The sequence below is a fragment of the Schistocerca cancellata genome, chromosome 5 (genome assembly GCF_023864275.1).
Source record: "Schistocerca cancellata isolate TAMUIC-IGC-003103 chromosome 5, iqSchCanc2.1, whole genome shotgun sequence".
Classification (NCBI taxonomy): Eukaryota; Metazoa; Arthropoda; class Insecta; order Orthoptera; family Acrididae; genus Schistocerca; species Schistocerca cancellata.
Genome location: NC_064630.1, coordinates 129,685,565 through 129,699,705, shown reverse-complemented (window position 1 = coordinate 129,699,705; position 14,141 = coordinate 129,685,565). Strand labels below are relative to the sequence as shown.

At 43.5% G+C, this 14,141-nt stretch overlaps 1 protein-coding gene across 1 annotated transcript in view; it reads right to left on the bottom strand.

Annotated features, from left to right (window-relative positions):
- LOC126188034 (histone RNA hairpin-binding protein) overlaps nt 1–13,312 on the bottom strand; it is a 70,132-nt gene extending 56,820 nt beyond the window's left edge. Inside the window, exon 1 of the mRNA XM_049929459.1 lies at nt 13,018–13,312. The gene's annotated coding sequence lies outside the window, so the exon portion shown is untranslated. The remainder of the gene's footprint in view (nt 1–13,017) is intronic.
- Between the last annotated feature and the right edge of the window lie 829 nt (nt 13,313–14,141).

Genomic DNA, 14,141 nt, shown 5'->3' with positions numbered 1-14,141 from the left:
GATGTGAAATGGGAGGAGGTGAGAGAAAAGAGTGGGCAGAAACTGTTGAGTGAAACGTGTGAGGAATCAACAGTTTCCTGAGCAGCAAGATAGGGTTCCTTTCTTTTCTGAGACTGATTCTGGCCGAAAGCTCAGTTTGTAACAATTTTTTTTGTTTTAACTTCCAGGAACTAAATGTGTGTACTTTTGAGGGTAAATATAATTATTAGTCAAGTACCACTAGAGCTGTGTAATACAACTGATAATCAAACCAATATTAATTTGGCTCTTCTCTAATAGCCTTGTCCTCCGAATATACTTATGAATAACTTCTGCACTGTCACATGTACAATGTATTCATCAAAGTGAACTGTTTACAGACAAATTAGAAAATAGCAAAACGTAAAACTATAAGAGAAATTTATAGAGTTTGGACAATTATTGGTAAATTTCCATACCGCCAGCAGTTTCAATTTTACTGAAAAGATTTTGTGTAGGTAAACAATTAAGTACCCTGTCCTTTGCACATTATACTCATGCACTGATGAGCCAAATACGCTCAAAGACAAAAAAGCGATGCACCATGGAGGAAATATCTGAACAGGATGTAAATCGGTAGATGTGACATACACGTAAAGACAAACAAATGATTATGATTTCAGAAAAATTGGATGATTTATTCAATAGAAAGTGCTTCACAAATCGAGCAAGTCAATAATGTGTTGGTCTACCTCTGGCCTTTATGCAAGCAGTATCCAACTTCACACCGATTGATAGAGTTGTTGGATGTCCTCCTGAGGGATAACATGCCAAATTCTGTCCAATTGGTGCGTCAGATCGTCAAAATCCTAAGATAGTTGGAGGGACCTGCCCATAATGCTCTAAACATTCTCAGTTGGGGAGAATACCTGCAATGTTGCTGGCTAAGGTGGGGTTTCACAAGCACGAAGACAAGCAATAGAAACCCTCACAATGTGCAGGTGGGCATTATTTTGCAGAAATTAGAACTCGAGATGTCTTGGCAAGAAGGGCAACAAAATGGGTTGGTTGGTATAAAGAGGGTGGGGGAAGGGACCAAACTGCGAAGTCATTGGTGCCTTGTTCCCAGTAAAGTAATCATACATGGGAAAAAAGAGAAAAAAAAGGAAAATGGAAGAACCAGAAGAATGACAGAACGACAACCAACACTACTATGGACAAAACAGGAAAAGAAAACCACAGAGAGAAGCAAGAAACAGGTAGAAGGGTAAAACCAAGAGAGCAGATGATCATGGCTGGCCGACCACGAGAATAAAAAGGAAAAGCCAGCCACTCTGCGACACATTAAAACATCCCCCCTAAAAGAATTAGAGTGGAGAACACAAAGGGGCAAAGCACATGCGCTGAAACTTGATAAAACCCACCATCACATATAAAATGTAAAACTAAATTAGCCAATGACGTGCTGTCAGCTAAAATTATTGGCAACGAGTCCAGTAACTGAGGAGTCCATCGCAGGGCACACAAAGAAGGACATCTCACAAATATATGGGCCACCTCCAGCCAGGTGCCGTACCTACACCGAGGTGGGTCATCATAGCCGTGTGTCACCCAAGTGTGGCCAATGCAGAGCCGGCAGAGAACCACAGAGTCCCTGCAAGAGGCCCGCATGGAGGACTGCCACAAATTCACAATCTCCTTAACGGCATGCAGCTTGTTGTGTGTGCTGAGGTTATGTCACTTCGTCTCCCAAAGCTGAAAAACCCTGTGGTGTAGTACTGAACGCAGGTCAGTTGCAGGGAAGCCAATCTACATAAGTGGTTTCAGCGTAGCCTGTCGGCAAGTTTATTACTTGGGATTCCAACGTTACCTGGGATCCTAACAAACACCACTGAACGACTGGACCATTCCAGGGCATAGATGGGGCTCCTGGATGGTCGCTACCACAGGATGACGAGGGTAACACTGGTCGATAGCTTGTAGGCTGCTCATGGGGTCAGTAATACACAGAAGAAATGACTCCCCAAGCCATGAACGGATATGCCCAGGAGCATAAGATATAGCCACCAGCTTAACAGTGAAAATACTGCAGCCAGCGCACAAGGAATGCTGTTCAATATGTTCTCCATGGACATACGCAAAGCCGATGTGACCATCTGCCATCGAGCCATAGGTGCACAACACTTTGTGGCCTCGGTACACGTCAAAAATCAAGACAAAGTGGCAGTGTAGAGCCTTGGGGTTACCCGAGTCCTTAGGGCCATGTGAAAGGTCCAGGCGAAGCTGCGGCCTAGATTTACACCATGGAGGTGTACATGAATGGATCTCCAGTATAGGTGGTAAAGTCAAGGTCTCCAGTTCGGAAAGAGGGGATCGGATACGAACTGCAACTGGAAGCCCAGACCTGAGTCGCCGATGTGGAAGATGAACTGCCTTGTGTGGGAAAAGGAGATGGTGATTTGGATGCGCAGGAGAACTATGAACGTGTGCAACGTAGCTGGGCAGCATTTGTGGACGCCTAAGCTGTCACCGGACTTGTCCCAAAAGCTCCTGTTAGGCGAACGCCACATCGGTGCAATGGGTCGAGTAAACGCAACACTGAGGGTGCCACCAAACCATAAACCAGACACCCATAGTAAAGACGGGATTGAACAAGGGGTCTGTAGAGCAACAGCAGTGTAGAGTGATCTGCAGCCCAGTTGGTGTTGTTCAGGCAGCAGAGGGCATTGAGGTTCTGCCAGGGCTTCTGCTTAAGCCCACAAAGGTGAGGAAGCCAAGTCAATTGGGTGTCAAAAACCAATCCTAAGAATCGCTATGTCTCCACTACAGTGAGTGGATCGTCATTAAGGTAAAGTTCTGGTTCTGGATGAACAGTAGGAAGCCGACAGAAATGCATAACACGACTTTGCGGCCGAAAACTGGAAACCATGGACTAGAGCCCATGACTGCGCCTTGTGGGTGGCTCCTTGTAGGCGCCGCTCAGAAACACCAGTAGTGGTGCAGCAGTATGAAATGCAGAAGTTGTCTGCATACAGACAAGGTGACACGGACGGCCCTACAGCTGCTGCTAGACCATTAATTGGCACTAAAAATAGAGAGACACTCAATACAGAGCTGTGCGGGACCCCATTCTCCTGTATATGGTGGGAACTATAGGAGGCACCTACTTGGACATGGAAAGTACGAAGCAACAGGAAATTTTCGATAAAAATCAGGAGTGAGCCTCAGAGACCCCACTCATATAATGTGGCAAGGATATGATGGCGCCAAGTCGTGTCACATGCTTTTCGTAAATCAAAAAAGATGGCAACCAGGTGTTGGTGTCTGGAAAAAGCTGTTCGGATGGCAGACTCTAGGGAAACAAGCTTATCAGTGGTAGAGTGAACCTGGCGGAAGCTGCCTGACATGGAGCTGAGCCAGTAGGCCATGTACTCCAGGACCCAACCCAACCGCTGACACACCATATGTTCCAGCAGCTTACAAAGAATGTTGGTGAGGCTGATGGGCCAATAGCTATCCACATCAAGCAGGTTTTTACCGGGTTTGAGTACCAGAATGATGGTGCTCTCCCGCCATTGTGATGGAAAGACACCATCACACCAGATCCAGTTGAAGATGATGATGTTGCTTGTAGTCAGATGAGAGATGTTTAATCATCTGACTGTCGGTCCAATCAGGCCCAGGAGCTATGTCAGGGCAATGTGCAAGGGCACTGAAGAACTCTCACTCTGTAAATGGGGCGTTACAGGATTCACTGTGGCATATAGTGAACGAGAGGACTTTCCCTTCTAGCCGCCATTTTAGTGTACGAGAGGCTGGGGGTAATTCTCCGATGCAGAGGCTCAAGCATAGTGTTCAGCAAATTGCTCGGCAATCAAGTTTGCATTGGTACATAACAGGCCATTTATATTAACACCAGGAACACCTGTTGAGGTCTGGTACCCGAAAACACGTTTGCTCTTTGCCCAGACTTGGGAAGGTGACATTAAGCACTCAATGGTCGAGACATATCTCGACCAACACTCCTGCTTCCGACGTTTGATAAGTTGGTGAACACGAGCACAGAGCCTTTACAGGCTATGGTGTGCTCCAGGGAAGGGTGCCACTTATGCCACTGTAGAGATCACTGACACTCCTTAATTGCTTCAGCAACTTCTGGCGACCACCAAGGGACTGCCTTTCACTGGGGGCACCCTAAAGAGCGAGAGACCCTGTTTTCTGCCACAAAAATGATTTTTGTAGTCACCTGCTCAACCATCACATCAATGTTGCCGCCTGGGGGAGATTCAACAGTGATAGTAGAGGTGAAAGTTTCCCAATCCACCTTCTTTAAACCCCGTCTGGGCAGGTGTCCATGGGCCTGACGCCGGAGCTGTGACAGGAAGATGGGGAAGTGGTCACTACCACACAGGTCAGTGTCCATGGGCCTGACGCCGGAGCTGTGACAGGAAGATGGGGAAGTGGTCACTACCACACAGGTCATCATATGCTCTCCAATGGATAGATGGGAAATGTCCTGGGTTGCGAACTGATAAATCAATGGCCGAGTAACTAGCATGAGCCACACTGAAATGTGTGGCAGTCCCAATATTTAAGAGGCAGAGGTCGACCTGAGACAGGAAAGTTTCAACATATCTGCCTCGGCCAGTAAGCACAATGCCACCCCACAAGGGGTTATGGGCGTTAAAATCTCCCAAAAGTTGGAAAGGTTTAGGGCGTTGATCAATCAGTGCAGTTAATTCATTCACGGATACTGCACCATTTGGAGGAAGATACACATTGCAGACAGTTATTTCCTGTGTCATCCTTATTCTGACAGACACAGCTTCAAGAGGGGTTGGAAGGGGTTCAGTTTCACTACTGACTGAGTTTAGGGCATAGTCAGGAACCATGTTTCCTGGACAGCAATGCAGAAGGCAGATGTAAAGCTTAACAGTTGCCTTAGCTCAGTCAGGCTAATTCCACTGGAGGATGACGTCATCGTAAGGCTGGGAAGGCATGGAACATTCAATGAGGCAGTTTACGCCTCAGGGTGACCTGCTGCCACCGACTTATTGACTGAGCAGTCTATATCCATTGTCTGAGGGTCTGATGAGCTCAAGTTCCTCAGCGGATGCCAGAATCTCCACCTCATCCACAGACGAAGAGCTTGTAGGTAGTAGTGGTGTGGGTGTCACCGCAAATCCCTTGGTCTTGGGGACTTTCTTTTTGGATTTCTCTTGCTGGTCCCTGGATTCCCCGGCTGGGAGGACTTTACTGATTCAGTCTCTGGGACTGAGGATGAGTGTGAAGCCCTATGACCAGCTACTTTTGGGCTCTTCAGCCACTGGCGGAATGACTCAAGGGACCCCTTACTAGCGAGAGGAGCCAAAGAAGACTTATGCTTCTCCGGCTCAGAAGTGGGGACTGATATCCCCGATGGTTGGGGGAGGTGGGGGGGGGGGGGGTTATGCTCCTGAAGTAAATGGTGCGGGAGCAACGGGGAGGAAGTGCCCCCACCATCAAGGGGGCAGGTGTGGTCTGCTGGTTCTGAGAGGCGACAGGAATGTGAGGAACTGATGGGGCGACAACTGTTCTTGTAGCGGCAGCGTAAGAGGAGGTCATAGCCACAGGATGTAGGTGCTCAAATTTCCTCTTAGCCTCAGTGCAGGTCAGTCGGTCCAGGGTCTTATACTACATGATTTTTCTCTGTTTCTGTAAAATCCTGCTGTCTGGCAAGCAGGATGAATGATGCTCTCAGCAGCTGAAACAGATGGGAGGCAGGGCACATGGAGTATCGGGATGTGATGGACGTCCACAATCTCAACATTGACGCTGGAAGTACAGCGGGAAGACATATGGCCAAACTTCCAGCACTTAAAGCACCACATTGGGGGAGACATATATATGCCTTGACCTCACAGTGGTAGACCATCACCTTGACCTTCTTGGGCAATGAGTCACCCTCGAAGGCCAAGATGAAGGCACCAGTGGCAACCTGATTATCCCTCGGACCCCGATGGACGCGCCGGATGAAACTAACACCTCGCCACTCTTAATTGGCATGCAGCTCGTTGTCAGACTGCAAAAGAAGGTCCCTGTGGAATATAATACCCTGGACTATATTAAGCTCTTATGGGGCGTGATGGTAACAGAAACATCCCCCAATGTGTCACAATGAGCAATGCCCGTGGCTGGGCTGTTTTCATCAAGACTGACCCAGAGTGCCTCTTGGACATGGCCTCCGCCTCCCCAAACTTGTCTTCTAAAAGCTCCACAAAAAACTGAGGCTTCACGGGCATGAAAGATTTCCCACCAACTCTCCTACATACGAGGTGCCGGGGCGAATAAGCTTCACTGCCATCCTTAGCCTGGCATTCCTCCCATTGTGTGGTCAGGGAGGGGAATGATTTGGGGTCATATTTCTTAGCACTGAATTTAGACTTTGCCTGCTTAGAGACTCTGGGTTTGTACGCGGACTGTGCACGGTCATCAACAGTAACTGTTCTTTCGAGAACAAGTTACTGTTTTCGTATATATAGTTAAAGGCTACCCAGCCATTGACCTTCGTCTGTACGTACGTGCACAGGTTGCCCAAACTCTTACTGGAATTGCCAAAGCGTGCACGAGTAATGAGTGGGTGGGCAAATGTCTATAAGGTACAATACGTATGTAGAATTGTGGACAGTTGGGAATGTGAGTCTCACGGGAAGCGTGCAAGGGATAAGTCCCTGCAGTCGCGCTATTCAACTGTGTCCTCGGTGGCTCAGATGGATGGAGCGTCTGCCATGTAAGCAGGAGATCCCGGGTTCGAGTCCCGGTCGGGGCACAAATTTTCAGCTGTCCACATCGAGGTATATCAACAACACCTGTCGGCAGCTGAGGTTGTCAGTTAGTCATCATTTACACCAGAAAAATGTTTCTGCGTAGGATCTGGCTGCTTGTAGCTACTGCTGATACAGCTCGTGTCTAGTTACCTAGGATACAGCTAACAGCCACACTTCAAGTAGCCAGAAGTGGGAGAGGTATTGCTCACACACGACTCAACTGCGAATGCGTGTAAACCCACTGGCAACTGCTCAAACGAACCTAATGTTAACCGTTGTGACGTCACGTCCATCGGAAGCGGTTTGTTGTTATGAAGTATTGCATAGTCTTCGCCCTAAAGCCTTCGATACATTTTGCTGTTGGCAGATGCTTGTGCACACGCTGTGTATTGTTGCTGTAAATGACTCATTTCCTTTACAACTTAAATTTTATTTTTTCCCTTGTTTATGTTTTATTGCTGCAATATTACAATGCAGTAATGTGCTAAAGTAAAATTCTTTATTAGGTTTCAGTTCTTACCAGTCAAAACTACAAAAATTTAACTGAAAGCTAAAACAACGAAAAATTCCCCAGAAGTCTTAAAAATTCCAGGGTTTTTCCCTGTTTTCTCTCTGATGAAAACATTCCCCATTTTTCCCAGTTGTCCTGGAGTGTATACACACTGAGGCTGGTGGCGGCAGACCACCAGTAAGATATGATGCACTATGCTTCATGGCGTGTCATCTGCCCTGATGCCACTCACTCTGACCAGGGAAACCCCCCCCCCCCCCCCACAGGTGACACCCAGACTCAGCAAGCGTGCCATTGCCGGGAGTCCCAATGCCCCAGGGAGATGGGCATCTACTCCATGGAATACGTGGGGAGTTAACGGCACAGGCATCAGCGGAGTGATCCCTGTGTTGTCAGGGGGCTACAACCAACAGGGTACATGGCAGCCCCACAACAACGGACTGGCTACCGTGCTGGATATGAGGTGCTGAGAAGTCCATGGTCATCACTGGCGCAGAAAGTGACACTGCATGGTGAATGGGGGAAAACGCACCCAGGAAGGTGTCCTTGCCCAAGATATGTAGAATGAGTGGGACTGCAATACGATGACGAGAAAGTGGGCTAAATACCTCAATGCACGATGGACACGATGCACCATGTAAGGTGCCCTTCCCCAATTGGCTTGTTCTTTGGGAAAATTTACAAAGATGGAGGTCAAACCCAACAGGGGACCATCACATAAAGACCAAAAGGTATGAGACTCCTTTTAGTCACCTCTTACAACAGGCAGGAATACCTTAGGCCTATTCTAACCCCTGGGGCCACAAGGGGGAACAAAATGGGGTGTAGAATAATGTCAACTTACTGCTGTGCTGTATGGGTGCTGTGTTTGACAACCAAAGGGGTCCTACTGTGAACTGAAATGGCACCCCAGATCATCACTCCTCGTTGTCAGGTCACAAAGGGGGTAACAGTCACACTGGTATTCCACTGCTGCCTATGGTTGTCTCCAGACATGCCTTCGTTGCTCGGTTCGAAGTGGGACTCATCCCTGAAGACAATTCCACTCCTGTCAATGAGATTCCAGGCCCTGATGACCAGCCAAGATGTGCTTGGAGACATCCTGGACGGTGGTGGGATACCAACCTGACTATCACTTGATCTAACAGCTCAACAACCAGGAGTGATGGTCTTGGGTGGCATTTCACTTCATAGCAAACTCCTTTGGTTGTCATCCTCCACAGCACCCTTACAGCACAGTGGCACGTCAACGATATTCTACGCCTCGTTTTGTTGACCCTCATGGCAAGCCATTCTAGGCTTATATTTCAGCAAGATAGTGCCTGCACACACACAAGGTGAGAGTTTCTACTGCTTCCCTTTGTGCTTGCGAAACCCTACCTTGGCCAACAAGGTTGCCAGAGCATTATGGGTAAGTCTCTCAACCACCTTGGGATTTTGATGTTCTGATGTGCCAGTTGGACAAAATTTGGCACAATATCCCTCAGGAGAACATCCAACAACTCTGTCAATCAGTGCCAAGCTAGATGACTGCCTGCGTAAGGGCCAGAGGTGGACCAACACGTTATTGAATTGCTCGATTCATAAAGCTCTTTCACTTGAATAAATCATCCAGTTTTTCTGAAATTGTAATAGGCCTAATTTGTTGGTCTGTGCCTGTGCATGTAAGTTACATCTACAGATTTCCATACAATTTGGATAAATTCCTTCACGGTGCATCAGGGTATATTAAGACCGTCGGTTTAATAACATGATTCATCTTTGGAATGCAGTATATCAACATTTCTGTGTAGCATGGAGTTGGTCGCATCAGATTACCATCTTTCTTGCTTTCCAGAATAGGTCAGCCTCTGACATTCACATTCTGTGGTGAGGTATGGACACCTTGTCGCCTACTAGCAGTTTCAGAAATTTTGGTTTTATGAGGTATTTTCGCAAAACAGGATTGACGTTTTGGACACATCTTATATGACATAGTTTTCCTTGTAATAAGCTGACAAATCATATATCATTATAAAATTATACTTGGATGAATAAATTATTAATAGATATAATTTGTGAATTTGCTGCAACATAATACAGTGCATACAATTTCTTTCACCGAATTACTGTAGAATTATCAAATAATAATTAGAAAATTTAAATTCTTTAAGCAGAAAGTAAATGAAAAATATTTTGCAAGTGCCATATTCAGGACCATACTCAAAAAATGGGTGGTGCTGCACAGGGCTCCTCTATTACAGAATCATGAAAACTTTTGTACTTTGCTTATTTCCACTCTCTTCTGTCCTAAAGCATCATGGGGCAACTCATTATATTCACTAACAACACACTTAGCTCACAAAATAATGGATCTGAAAGATATTGGTGCCCATTCATGAACTTGCCATTTGTTCTCAAAACCTTCATATTTAAATCTGCATCCCTGAGACCATATTCTCCCCACTGAACTTGTATTTAATGATATGGAATTATACAGACGGAAACAGCAGCATTTATTCAGTGAACACTAGAGAAAAAAACTGCATTTGGTAAACACTTCCTTAAGTTTTGTAAAGTAAAGTGAGCACAATTCAGCAGCATCCATTTACAATGGGTTTTCAATAAAACAGAAAAACATGAGTGACAAACTAGATCTTTTGGTGTGAACTGAAAACTATCTATTTAAGACTGTCCTCCTATTCTGTATAGAACCTCTAAACACACAGTTTCGATGTTTTCTTCATAAGGCATTACTTATTTATGTATGTCATCCCTTTTATCCACTATCCATACTTTTTCCCAAACTTCCTATTTGTTCGTAACACCTCTGATAAGCATTCTATGAACAGAGTAGTGATTCGCCTCACAATGAAAGCTGCACATTTGGCGCATATGGTCTCTTAGAAACAGAAGGGTGACCTGATAGAGAAATAGAGTGTGAGAATTGGGACTTCCATGACGGTGGTACTGGTATAGGCAGTCTTTACACAAAAAAAAGTATGCTAACATACCAATACTTTAAATTAAAATCAACTAGAAAATAATAATATTTTAGGATTTGTGAGGACCTCCGTCATGGCCTTTCAAAAGAATTATTTCATCATCCACTTTAAATGATTTAGGAATATCACAGAAAACCTAAATGTTGATGGAAGGACGACTCGAATGTGAAGCCAGGGTCTTTCCATGGCACAGCCTCATTTGTTAGGAGCATGGTTCAAATACAACCGACTTAACTGTGTTGATTAGGTCTTGTGTAATTCCCTTAAATAATGTCACGTGAATTCGTTAAAGTTATGTAGTCACATGAATTCGCAAAAGTTATGTAGTGGAACTCCTTGCATTTTATGTAGTTTATGGGAAATACATGTACATAACACACATCGAAATACTAAAGTATTGTATGTTTTCTGAATTTACCTTGATGGTTCATTTTTCGTGATGCACAGTGTCTTTAAATACGGCATGCGCACCCACAAATTAAGCCATGCAACAGGTCAGTCTATTACCACAACCTTTATTTATAACATTCACATTCGTTAGCTTTGCCAACTCTCAACAAAATATCACCTTCCCCTCTTTTCCAATAATGTTATACTCTATGCCGTGTGTGTGTGTGTGTGTGTGTGTGTGTGTGTGTGTGTGTGTGCGCGCGCGCGCGCAAGTTGCATGTGTATGAATATGAATATCTCTCTCTCTGTCTGTGTGCCAGTCTCCCTCCATACAATGCAAATGTGGTGAAGTGGTTAGCACACTGGACTCACATTTGGGAGAATGATGGTTCAAATCTTTGTTCAGCCGTACCAATTTAGATTCTCCATGATTTCCCTCAATCGCTCCAGGCAAATGGGAACGCAGTTACTTTGAAAAGATGTGGCCGATATCATTCCCTGTCCCTGAAACAGTTCTGCACCACTGCAAGTTCTGCAACTTAGATGTCAACAGGACATTAAAACCTGATCATCCTTCCTTCTAACTATTTTCCAGCTGCATATAGTTTTAAATGTACCTGCCTGTTGCTCAATGCCTTTTCTTTCAGGTAAGCATCAGTGCCATTATCTACGGAAGGTACAGGCCTAACAGTATAACACTAAATAAATGTAAGAATATTACGATATATTAAACTAATACTCATTTAAAATATATCTACAACAATTTTTAAGATAATGACTTATCATAATTATTCCAGTAAAATTATTATTTGTGATACTAGAAGTTTCTGCAAAACATAAAAACAGTCAAATTGTTTTGGATTATGAGTAACCTCTGAGGTAATCAATACTCACTCACCTAATGTGACTGACAATAACAACATGTAATCAATCATAATTATGTGGACCATATTCTTCTATGCCATTGTAGCCCTTGATGGGGCTTGGATTCCTCAATAATCTGCTTCTATACCTGTTCTCTGCTTTTCTCTTTCATTTTGCTACTGTCACCCAATGTGCTATATTGATCTCTGCTGGCTCTTCTGGTTCAATATTAGTCTAACCAAACACTGATCACCTGCAAGTCTTACAGCATTTCGGATCAAATTTCTACTGTTCCCACCTACCAGTAATTAGCAGTCACCTGTGAACTGTGGCAAGACAAAGTACTTAACAGATGCTATGAATATTAAGTTTTCTGTCACTCATACTGAAATGCATAAAATACTAGTTTGCTTGTAATGAGATTTTTAGCTTGTGTTTATAAAGGAACACTGTGCCAGTGGAAGTACCACTAAAAAATTCCTTTTGTTGTTATACAACTTACAACTATTCTGCAGTTTTGCAGATTTACTTCGTTAAGGTAGCATTTCTGCATCCTTACACAAATAAAAACTATTACTACATAGTTCATTTTACACTCATCAATACTTATGTCTATCACATAACTTAAGCTAATATAATGTAATTGCCACACACTATGGTCAATTACGGGATAATGCTGAAAGGACAAAAATGCCTTTATAACACTAATTTCTTACTTCATACTTCTTTGCTCTTTACTAATTATTCCTTGTCTCCGTACAGTAGCAGTTTCCTATACGGTAATGCCTAAATGCATCCTAACTTAACTACACTTCTTCCATCTATGCTGCAAAATGTTGTAAGTTATCCATTTCTGTACAACTCAGAAACATTTGTTCCAGTATATTATCAATTGCCATAAAAGTGTCACGAGTTCAAACGACGATGGTAATTACTCACTATCCCACGCAGTGGGATCTTACGAACGACGTCAAGAAAGGTACTGATGTGCCACAAGTAGATAGTATGTAAACAAACAATAATGGCACAATGAATCCTTACTGATGTTTTGTGTCTATGTCTGTTGCATTGTAACCACGAATGTTGTATCTGATCGCACGTGATTTCAATGTGTAGTCGCAAACTTTACATTAGCGTACTAACTGTGCCACAAAATTATAATTTTTAGTCTTATTCTGATTTCTCCCAATGGACAATTTATTATATCTATACTTTACGGCGGTCATATATCGACTTTCTCCTGATTCGTTTGTGATGCTGCAATGTCGTTATCAAAACATTAGTTCAGGGGACTCGACTACAGTAACAGAAGTGCTATACACAATGGTTTATTAGAAGTAACGACGTCATTATGAAGAACAAGTCAAATTTTTCAAGTGTAAAATTAAAGACTCACACGAAACACCACAGAAAAAAAACCCTGCAAAACAATTACCTTAAGAACTTCTGGCAGTACTACTACATTAGCCCTAGATGTCATAAAATTAATAAGGTCTACAGTTACCTGCAGAATATATCAGCAATTCACGTGTACTGCTACACAAGACACCACGTCGTAAATATTATTACATATTATAAGGATACTGTTTGACGTAATTCACTTTGTTTATGGTCCGATTTCTCAACTCCAATTTGGCGCGAAAGAAGTCAGTCTGCTCCTTGTTCTAATCTTTGATAAAAGCTGTATACAAAGATTTTACATTCCGATGTGATTCAGTAAATACGGAAGTGCGTACGAGGGCCAAATAAAATGATAAAAAAAGTAAATACGCAGTTTGCTTTACTAAAGTTCAAAAGTGCTAAAGGTTAATTATTTAAAACTTGACGAATTAAATTTTTCTAAGTTTCATCAATGACTGCCTTCCCACACACACATTATGGTCCCATGATATTTGGTCGTAAACTCGAGTTCATACACGCAACTAAAGTGTCACCTACAGTTAGTTGCATGCTGCAGTTGCATGTGTGAACTCCCAGTGTTCAGTGGTGAAAATCACGAAACGCAATTTCTGTCATGTCGCTGAAAGTGCAACTTGGCTGTACTTTATTACGCCGTTTTCCATCCTGGACTCCTCCCTAGTAGCTGTATGTCGAAACACGAGTATTCTGTCTCAGTTATCTTGGTGTAATTGCTGCTTTACCTACTCGATTAGTATGTGTTTTCATTTTATTACTAAGAAGATCAAAACATACACTTTTGCAGCTTCTGGAACGGCAAGAAAGACACTCTAGAACCAGTTTTTAATTTTCTGTAACAGTGTGTGTGTGTGTGTGTGTGTGTGTGTGTGTGTGTGTGTGTGTCTGTGTCTGTGTGTGTCTGTGTGTCAGTGTGTGTACCCAATATTTGCAACCTGATGATGTAGGCCCACCCCACAATCTTGAAACATTTTTGGATAAATAAATAAATATACTTAATAAGTAACTAAAAGAGCGACTCGTAAAACTTGGTGAGTTGTGAACCAAGCACTATATAAATTGTTGATTAAATGGGGTAAATAGCCCTCGACTATGTTGTGGCAGCTGTTAAACTAAGAATTAGTTACTCGAAATGCCTCGAGCAAAGAATACAATAAGATTCTAAAATCTTAGAAGAGTGGCTTGTCTGTAGATTAGATTTACATGTCAGCT